The 10,594-nt window shown below is 51.9% G+C and overlaps 1 protein-coding gene across 1 annotated transcript in view; it reads right to left on the reverse strand.

Moving 5' to 3' along the window:
• LOC138817904 (F-actin-monooxygenase MICAL3) overlaps positions 1–10,307 on the reverse strand; it is a 158,053-nt gene extending 147,746 nt beyond the window's left edge. Inside the window, exon 1 of the mRNA XM_070008675.1 lies at positions 10,265–10,307. The gene's annotated coding sequence lies outside the window, so the exon portion shown is untranslated. The remainder of the gene's footprint in view (positions 1–10,264) is intronic.
• Between the last annotated feature and the right edge of the window lie 287 nt (positions 10,308–10,594).

Raw genomic sequence — 10,594 nt, forward strand, 5'->3', positions numbered from 1 at the left:
TCCCTTCGCCTCCCAGCTTCTCTCCCCACTTTGTAAACAGTGGATTTTAATAGGGTAGACTACAGAGGGTTGGAGCTGTGGCTCCAGTGGTAGAAACAAGATAAGCAAGTGTGAGGCCCTGAGTTCAAACCTGGCTACTGCCAATCAATCAACCAATCAATCAATCAATGGAGACCACTGAGAGATTAGTTCCCTTTCCAATGTTTCCAATGTAAGAGGTTTTTGGCCAAATAAATACCTGGATCTCCTTTGCTCCACTATCTGGAGCCAATCTGTATGGATTTTCCTACCTGTTGCTTATGTCCAAGCATTTTGGACCTCTTAAAGTTTGCAAAAATAGCTTGGAGACCAGCATGAAAGACAAGCACACCTTGCGGAGCTGGAGGTGGTGGGGATGGCTATTGGTGTGCCAATGAGCAATGCTGCGCCAGCCGGGTCTGCCAGCAATCACCCTGACTGACAGCTTGTGACAGCACCTAGTTCTTTCTACCACACCAACAAGCTAAAACAACAAGGCCTGAGAGGCTGAAAGGCAGCGAACACTAGCAAGTGGACTCTGAGACTCTATTCATGATGAGAATAAAGAGGTACAGGTAGATAAAAGGCAAGCCAAACATGGTGGTATGTGCCTACAATCCCAGCACTTACGGAAGCTGAGGTAAGACACTCATGAGTTAGAGACCAACAGCAGCTACAAAAGACTGAATCAAAAAATAAAACAAAGCAAGTGACAGAAAGCCTTTCTCATCAAGATCAGACTGCCTATGAAGCTGTACACAGAAAAGCAAAAAATTAAACTCCTAGAGAAAGAATTATGTTACAAAATCCCTTTACTGTGAGGAATTCTATTTAAAGTCAAGAAGTTTGGATACATGCTGTCTTGTTTTTCTGTAAGTTTTTGGGGAGATGGAGGAAAGACTTCACACTTCCATACATCACCTTTAAGTTGACAAAAACCTTCTCCAGGATCATTGTAATAGACAGAGAACTTTTCATTAGCCACCTGTGAGTGCCTGAGATTGGATTACCAAACTGAGCCAACTTAATTAGCATAGCAGGGAGCAGAGGGCAGAAGATATTTGACTCAGTTCCAGGAGAAATGAAACCATTTCTATGGGAAGGGACACAACCAAAGTAATCCAAAGGTCTTGGAAAATGTAAGATTAAAAAACAAGCACACCCAGCAGTAAGAGGATCTCATAGGCCTTTTTCTACAATACATCAACTTCTAAATATAGTCGGTGACAATAAAAGGCTTAAGGAAGATGGAGGGAAAGGGAGACAGGAGAATACTGCCAGTGCTACCACAAGGCTACAACCAAGCTGAAGTCCCAGCAGACATAGTGTGTAGGCCCCAGAGCTATGAAGAAGCCCCAGAAGTAAGATGGATCTACTTCCCACATTACAAAGGCATGCCTCCACAGCCAGTACTCCTCCACCAGGGAGACCTGCTGCCTGAGGACTCACTTGGCTGACATGTCTGTCACCCTTTAGGAAGCACCGCTTCTTCACTAGAATACTGACTGGACAGATCACAGTGCTAACGGGCCAAGGACAACCTGCAGGACACAAGAGGTAGCCTAACCCTTCCTGCAACCAATACACAGGTCCAGCATGGGAGGATCCATCATTTCTAACAGAGAGGGCAGGTCCATAAATTCAGTAAATTGCATGAGCCAAATGACTTGAAAAGCTGCAAAATCATCCCATTTGTAAAACACAAACATCCCAGAAAAGATAGCGTGGAACAGGCAATGTCTAGAAATTCCCAATCTTTTATGCAAGAGACAAAGGGAACCCAATTAAGAAAGAATACTGGCCAGACATAGTAGCTCAAGCCTGTAATCCTAGCTTCCTCAGCTACTCAGGAGGCTGAGATTGAGGATTGAGGTTCAAAGCCAGCCCAGGCAGGAAAGTCAGTGAGTATCTCCAATAAACCACCAGACACCTGGAAGTGACGCTGTGGCTCAAGTAGTAGAGCACTAGACTTAAGCTGAAGAGCTGAGGGACAATGCCCAGGCCCAGAGTTCAAGACCCAACGACCGACCAAAACAAAACAAAACAAAACAGAATATTGTGCTATCAGTGGTCCCTGAAGTGGTTCCCTGCAGTCACTTATCAGCAAATATGGTTTACTGTGTCAGTCACCTTAGAAATATAAAATCTAAGAAGTGGTGAAACTGAGGCTCAATTGGTAGAGTGCTAGCCTTGGACATAGAGAGGCTCATGGACTGCGCCCAGGCCCTGAGTTCAAGCCCACAACCAATGTATAAAGATAAATAAATTCAGGCCGGGCACTGGTGGCTCATGCCTGTCATCCTAGCTACTCAGGAGGCTGAGATCTGAGGATCATGGTCCAAAGCCAGCCTGGGCAGGAAAGTCCTTGAAACTCTTATCTCCACTAAACCATAAGAAAACTGGAAGTGGTGCTGTGGCTCAAGTGATAGAGCACTTACCTTGAGCTGAAGAGCTGAGGGACAGCGCCCAGGCCCAGAGTTCAAGCCCCACGACTGACGGGGGAGTTATCTTTGTATTTAGCACTGGCCTTACAGGTACTCAATCAACACACACTGCAAGTCCAAGTGGTCACCCTGAGCTCTTGGCTCAGAATCCCATGGTGGAGGAGGCCTAGGGGCTTATCCATGGCTCCACCCCCCTGCTGGGCTGGATACTCAGTGTTCAGTGACTACTGAATGCTGTGGCAGACTATTTCCCATTACCTCCCTTTACTCCTTTCTGCATGTCATCTGATATAAAAGTATTACAGGGCTCAGGGTTTGAGTTACTCAGCCTATGCAACTTTGGAGCAGTTTCCCTATTGTAAAATCAGGTGGGGGAGACTGTACCAGAGGGCCCTCAGTAAGTGGTAACTATTAAAGCTCTTTTTACATGATTGCCCTGTATAAAGGTATTAAAACAAAGGCTATGTTTATTTTTCCCCCATCTCTGCAAGCCTGGTTTTGAGAACAACCTATCAGTTTGGAAACAAACTGATACAAACCATGTCACTAGTTAAAATATTTCCCTTTTCTTTTTTTTTTTTTTTTTTTCTGTTGCCAATCCTGGGTCTTAAACTCCAGGCCTAGCAGCTTTTGCTAAAGGCTAGTGCTCTACCACCTGAGCTACAGCATCACATCCAGTCTTTTGTGTTATTAATTGGAGATAGGAGTCTCATGGACGTTCCTGTCTGGGCTGGCTTTGAACCTTGATCCTTATATCTCAGCCTCCTGAGTAGCTGGCGTTACAGCTGTGAGCCACCAGTGCTCCGCTCCTTTTGCCTTTTTCACAGGGAAATAAATGACTCTGGTCATGCACAGCCAAAGTAGCTCAAAGGTTCTATTCAAAAGCCCACATCATTATGTCACTTAAGCATACACAATGGTAGGTTCCCCAGACCAGCTGGTTTTGTTGTTTGTTTTTCTTCAAGTTGCCCATAAAGCAGTTGGGTTTGAGTTTCAGGTCTTGGGAACCTGAAGCCCAGGCCAGGCAGAGATAGCACAAGGAGAGGGCAGGGTGTCTTCACCATTCCTGGGAGTAAAGCTGTACTTTAAGTTCCCAGAGATCCTATGGTCTCCTTAGCAACCCTTCTGTGCAGTGCCGGCCCGCGCCCTCCTCCCCAACCCCACCATTACCTCTGACTCTGTCCCCTGAATAAGTTACTTTCACAATAACCTAAAAGGTTCCGTCCCAGAGTGTTTCAGATGGTGAAAGTGTGACGTTTCTCAAGAGAGGAAAGGCTGAGTCCCAAGGCGGTAATGGTCCTTGGTGCATCACAGGCTCTAGTGGGGAACCTGAGTCCACCACCTTCTCTGCTGAGTACAAGAGAGAGGGTGGCAGCACTGCCCTCCCAGCTGCTGCAAGCATGAGTCAGAAACAAGCCACACACAGAGGCCCTGGTGACCACACTGCCATCACCCCCATCTCTGACTTTCCCACTCACAAACCCAACGACAGCAGCCTTAGGGGCAGGGCAGACAGAGGAGGAAGGCGGGGAACAGTGAGCAGGCCCTTGGTGAGGGCACAAAGATCTCATGGCTACAGGTGAGATACTGAGCCTACTCCCTCCTACCTCTGTCCTCTCCCCTTCCTCCCCCCTCCCCTTCCTCTTTCCTCCTCCTCCCCTACCTCCTCCCTCCCTTTCTTCTTCCCCATTCCCATCCTCCCTTTCCTTCTTCCATCCTCTCTTCTCCTCCACTTCTTCCCCTTCTTTCTCCTCCCTTTCTCTCCCTCCTCCACATTCTCCTCTTCTTTCTCCCTTCCCTCCCCCTCCTCTTGTACTTCTTTCTTCCCCTCCCTCCTCCTCTTCTCCCAAGGTCCTCAAAGTAGACATATAGAACAGAAAAGAGACAGGGGCAAGAGAAAGGAATGGGAGGAACCAACCAAGTCTCACCTTGTCTTTGCCTATTTTGTTTTGTTTTGTTTCTTACATCTAAGTGCTGGGGATCAGACAAGTATGCTACCTCTGAGCGACTCCCAGACAGCCTGCATGTTTATTTTCAAGTGGTAAAGTCACTAATGGCTACTAGTTAACCAGTGACTATGCTGTCCCTCTCGCCTGGGCTAACCAGACCTAATCTTCCACTGCATTTATAATTAAGTAGATCCCTGTCCTACCCAGTGCACAAAGCCTCCTGCGCTGGCCACTGACATATCCCAGTCCCTCAGGTCTCGGCACACGGACATTGCAGAGGGTAGCAGGGCTTGACAAGCAAAAAGGCTCAGTTGTTCTTGCAAGGATCCTACTGTTCTCTCGTTGCTCTTCTTCCACTTTTTGCCAAGTATAAGCCCATGGTCCTACTTCTCTTTTTAATCTGGTGGTGCTGGGATTTGAACTCAAGGCCTACTCGCTAGCAGGAAATCTACCACCTGAGCTGCAGCCACAAGCCTCTTTGGGCCTGTTATATTTCCTGCACGTTTCTGCCTGGCCTCAGACAAAGGCTCCCCTACTTCCACCTCCCACAGGGCTGGGTAGCAGGTGCCACGACCACTAGTTCAAAGGTTGTGACAGTGCCTCTCTAACTTCTTGCCTGAAACCAAAATCCTCCCAATCTCTGTCTCCAGTGTAGCTGGGATTATAGGTGCGGGTCTCCACGCCTGGCTTCCCTTTTTCGAGCCAGGTATTGTCTGTCCTCTTTGAAACGCTAACATACCCATGACAAAAAGTCAATCAGATTCCCATCCAGTGCTGCATCCCTAGCCTGCCACCCCAGCTACCCACAAACTGGTTCTGATCCCGCACGGCAAGAGGACCCAGAACCTGGAGAACCAGGTTAGCAGCTGTGGACAGGGCTGGATGTCACTGACCAGATCCAGTTGCCAGTGGTGAGGTCTGGCACCTCAGCCAGTGGCACAACGGGGTCTGACTGGCCTCAATAAAGCAGATGCTGCTGCTAAGCATGGTCAGCACTTGAGCATGAGGTCAGGAAGACACTGTGGAGGTCTGAGCCCAGCCTTGCTTGTTCAAGTCAAGGCTTGTTCTCTGCCATGCTTTTGACCTGGGATCTCACCAAATTCTAGCTTTCCAGCTCTAAAAAGGACAGGACCTCACATACCTTATATAAGGTTTGAGGAATAAATGAGCTGGTATGCACAAAGCACCTAACACAGGTTCCTGAAGACAGGCGCTCAAAAAAAAAAAAAAAGTTAACCGTGTTTAGCTATCTAATAATTAGCGAAGCACAAGTCTAGTCAGCGCCCAAAATCAAACATGAGTGTGTGCAAGTGTGTGTATGTACTTTCCTCCAAAAGTCTCAATGAAGTGTAACATGAAAAGGAAAACCCAATTCAAGTGTTAGCTCAGGAATGAACTCACAACTGAAGAGTAAATCATATCATTCCCACTTCCTGAGCTATGAAAAGTGGAATAATAAAGCATACTACACTCTGCTGATCTCAGAAACAACAATCAGTGAGAACAGGCACAAAATACAACTAACTACATGGTGGAGTGCTTGCTTAGAATGTCCAAAGCCCTGGGTTCAATGCCTCACCACCAAAACAGCCAGCATATGAAGAAAACAATTCCACTGCATCAGAGAAAAAGCAGTAAGTAAATAGAGAATGTTCATTATTAAAGAAAAACAGTAAATAGCTGGGTGCTGGTGGCTCAACCTGTAATCCTACCTGCTCAGGAAGCTGAGATCTGAGGATCAAGGTTCAAAGCCAGCTCAAGCAAGAAACTCTGTGAGACTCTTATCTCCAATAAACCGCTTAGAAAACTGGTAATGGCACTGTGGCTCAAGTGGTAGAGCACTAGCCTTGAGCTGAAGAGCTGAGGGACAGCACCCAGGCCCAGAGTTCAAGCCCCATGACCGACAAAAGAAAGAAAGCAAGAAAGAAAGCAAAAAAGAAAGCAAGCAAGCAAGCAAGCAAGAAAGAAAGAAAGAAAGAAAGCAGTAAATAATGTTGGTTATTAAAAACAGTAAATAGAGAACATTATTGTTCAATGTCATGCCCAGTATTATCATACATAAACATCATTTTTTAGTGATGATCCTTAGTTTTTCAAGAATATCAACTCAACTGGCCTTTTAATCTGTTCACAAGAGCCGATAAATGCAGAGGTTCAGTGCTCAACCAGAACTCAGGAAAGCTGAGAGCCTGCCCAGGCCTGCTGGTCTCGACACAACTACCCTAGTCACGTCTCAAAGGCAAAGCCAGGAGAAATCAGTCAGGTTTCTGGTTCCACTTGGACATATCAAACCATCCTAGGCAGAATTCCCATCTACAAGACTATCCAACAGAGTCAAGGCAGGGTTGGCTCTGATCATTCATTCTCTTGTACTGAGTGGTATTTGGATCTCTTCTAGACTTATATCATACCTTCTTTAAAAATGTACTATGAGGGCTGGGCAGGCTAGTGCATGCCTGTAATCCCAGCACTCCTGGAGGCTCAGGCAGGATGATTCAGAGTTCAGCACTAGTCTAGGCTATCCATACAAGCCCATGTCTCAAAAGGGGCGTGGGGGTAAGGGAACCTGCGTGAGACGGAAAAAAAAGCTCAGTTTTTCCTTGCTTGACTTTTGCTTCACAGTCCAGGGGTGTCATTTTCATTTACATCCTACCATTAAAATATAGGGTGATGCCAGGCATCAAGTGCCAAGAGCCTAGAATCCTAGTACTCAGAAGTCTAAGATCTAAGGATGGCTGTCTGAAGCCAGCCCAGGCAGACAAATCCAGAGACACTTATCTCCAAGTAACCAACAAAACACTGGAACTAGAAGCATGGGTCAGGTGGTAGAGGGTCAGCTGTGAGCAAGAAAGCAGAGGAAGAGGCCAAGCCTCAGTACTGGTACACACAGAACCTAGAGCCGGGCGCTGGTGGCTCACGCCTGTAATCCTAGCTACTCAGGAGGCTGAGATCTGAGGATCGCGGTTCAAAGCCAGCCAGGGCAGGAGAGACCGTGAGACTCCTATCTCCAATAAACCACCAGAAAACCGGAAGTGGCGCTGTAGCTCAAGTGGTAGAGCGCTCGCCTTGAGCTGAAGAGCTGAGGGACAGCGCCCAGGCCCAGAGTTCAAGCCCCACGACCGACAAAAAAAAAAAAAACAAAAAAACACAGAACCTAGAGCTGAGGCTAGAGCAAGAATGGGTTGAGAAGCAGCTCATCCCAATTTACAGAGCTTAAGTACTTTCCCTCCCTTTTCTTCAAAGCCTACTTTTTTTTCTCTGATACCTGGAAAATACCATGGGGAGGGGGGAAGGGGGGATATTACAGTAGTCTTGTAGTCAAATTTTAAACATTTCAAATAAACACAAAAGGAGCTTTGAGTAATCAGGTCCAAGTTCTCAAGTTCTCAAACACTCTTTGCAGGAGGAATCACCAAACATCTTTCCTATAATTATGAAATTAACTTATGCTATTTAATACACTATCAGAAGATACTTCAAAACGTTTACAACTTAGAACACAAGAAAAATTCACTGTAAGGCTAAAATAACAAGAGCAAAGTTTCTAACAGGCAACATCCAAGAATTTATGGCATTCTCTTAGAGATGCGCTGGAGAGAAGGCAACCACAACAATAAACCACCATCTGGGTGGCCAGGTAAGAAGTTAGGTGACTTGGTTCTGTTATCTATAAAATCTCACTCACTCCTGCCCCTGGGGTGCAAGCCATCAACTACATACTTGTCTCTATAGCAAACTGACATTGAAGCCACATAGATACACACTGGTGTCCATTCTCTCCACTCCCATACTTTTTAAAAAAAAGTTTTAAACAAATCCGCAATTCATCTCTATTTCTCTGCATCAATCCATTTCACATAAAACCATAATGACTGCCTTAAATATCCTCATTAAAAAGAACACCAGTGCGACTCATATGCTTGGAAACCCTTTCTCTGTCTCCATACTGGAGAAATGTCACCAAGACTCAGGGCTAGCCATCACCCGGAAATGGGCTGGGTGGCGGCTCTGCCTGCGGTGCCAAAGGCCCCTTCTTCCCAACAAACTACGGTGAATGGGCTGAATGGCTCAGCCCATGGCCGGCAGATGCCAGAAACCTCAAAGGGCCATTACTGCTCTGGTCAGGCCCACACACCCCCAAGGTCCCAGCAGCACCTCCAGCCCCTCCCATGAGGTGATCTCAGCCATGAGGTGACCCGCAGCCCCACAGGTGAGGAGATCCCAGCCCTGAGGTGACCGGCAGCCCCTCAGGTGAGGTGATCTCAGCCCTGAGGTGATCCCCGGCCCCTCAGGTGAGGAGATCTCAGCCCTGAGGTGATCTCTGATCTCAGCCCTGAGGTGATCCCTGGCCCCTCAGGTGAGATCTCAGTCCTGAGGTGATCCCTGGCCCCTCAGGTGAGAAGATCCCAGCCCTGAGGGGATCCCCCGCCCCTCAGATGAGGTGATCCGCAGCCCCTCAGGTGAGGAGATCCCAGCCCTGAGGTGATCCCCTGCCCCTCAGGTGAGGAGATCCCAGCCCTGGGGTGATCTGCAGCCCCTCAGGGGAGGTGATCCCAGCCCTGAGGTGATCTGGGCCCCTCAGGGGAGGTGATCCCGGCCCCTCAGGTGAGGAGATCCCAGCCCTGAGGTGATCCCCGGCCCCTCAGGTGAGGAGATCCCAGCCCTGAGGGGATCCCCCGCCCCTCAGATGAGGTGATCCGCAGCCCCTCAGGTGAGGAGATCCCAGCCCTGAGGTGATCCGCAGCCCCTCAGGTGAGGAGATCCCAGCCCTGAGGTGATCCGCAGCCCCTCAGGGGAGGTGATCCCAGTCCTGAGGTGATCTGGGCCCCTCAGGGGAGGTGATCCCGGCCCCTCAGGTGAGGAGATCCCAGCCCCGGGGTGATCCGCAGCCCCTCAGGGGAGGTGATCCCAGTCCTGAGGTGATCCGCAGCCCCTCAGGTGAGGAGATCCCAGCCCTGGGGTGATCCGCAGCCCCTCAGGGGAGGTGATCCCAGTCCTGAGGTGATCCGCAGCCCCTCAGGGGAGGTGATCCCAGTCCTGAGGTGATCCCGGCCCCTCAGGGGAGGTGATCCCAGTCCTGAGGTGATCCGCAGCCCCTCAGGTGAGGAGATCCCAGCCCCGGGGTGATCTGCAGCCCCTCAGGTGAGGTGATCCGGGCCCTGAGGTGATCCGCAGCCCCTCAGGTGAGGTGATCCGGGCCCTGAGGTGATCCGCAGCCCCTCAGGGGAGGTGATCCCAGTCCTGAGGTGATCCGCAGCCCCTCAGGTGAGGAGATCCCAGCCCTGGGGTGATCCGCAGCCCCTCAGGTGAGGAGATCCCAGCCCCGGGGTGATCCGCAGCCCCTCAGGTGAGGCGATCTCGGCCCCGAGGCGACCCGAGCCCCGCCGTGAGACCTCCACGCGCCTCCGGCCCTCGAGCATCTCGGGTGCGGGCCGGGGGCGCTGCCCGGCGGCTGGGGCGGACCTCCGAGAAGAGACCCGGGACCTCCGCGGGTTCGCTCGGCAGCCCGCACGGGCACGCGCAGCGGGCCCAGCCCCCGCTTCCACGCCGCCGCCCCGCGGGCGCTGCCCTCCCGCCCGGCCGGCCGCGCGGAGCGGGGAGGAACGCGGGGAGCGGGGCGATGCGGGAGCCCGGGGTGCCGCACGGAGAGAGGGGCCGGGCCCCGCCCCGCGACCCTGACCGCCCTGGGCCGCGGAGGTCAAGGGCAGCGCCCCAGGCCGTGAGCGCTCGGGGCCCGAGGTCGTCGCCCGCCCGCCCGCCCGCCCTCCGCCTCCGCCGCCCGCGCCGCGGCCAGCCCGGGCCCGGGAGCTCGGCGCGCGCGCGGGCGCGGGGACGGCGGGGTCCCGCACTCACCTCCGCCTCATGCCGCGGCGTTCCCGAGGCCGGCCGGGCCGCCCAGCCCCGCACGTCCCGGTGTCGCGAGCGGCCCCGCGCCAGCCCGCGGCGTCCAGCGCGGCAGCGGCAGCGGCAGCGGCGGCGGCGGCGGCGGCGGCGGCGGCGGCGGCGGCGGCGCCGCGGAGGCTGGGCGGGCGCAGGGGCGGGCGGCGCCGCGGCGGGCGGGCGCTGCGGCCCTCGGGGCCCGACCACCGGGCCCCGGCCCGGGGGTGCGCGCGGGCTCGGGGCCGCCCGGAACTGGCGCGTGGCTCCCGCCTCCTCCCCCTCCCCCCGGGCACCTGGCGGCCA

The sequence above is a fragment of the Dipodomys merriami genome, unplaced genomic scaffold, assembly GCF_024711535.1.
Source record: "Dipodomys merriami isolate MVZ:Mamm:240054 unplaced genomic scaffold, mDipMer1.0.p SCAF_703, whole genome shotgun sequence".
Classification (NCBI taxonomy): domain Eukaryota; kingdom Metazoa; phylum Chordata; class Mammalia; order Rodentia; family Heteromyidae; genus Dipodomys; species Dipodomys merriami.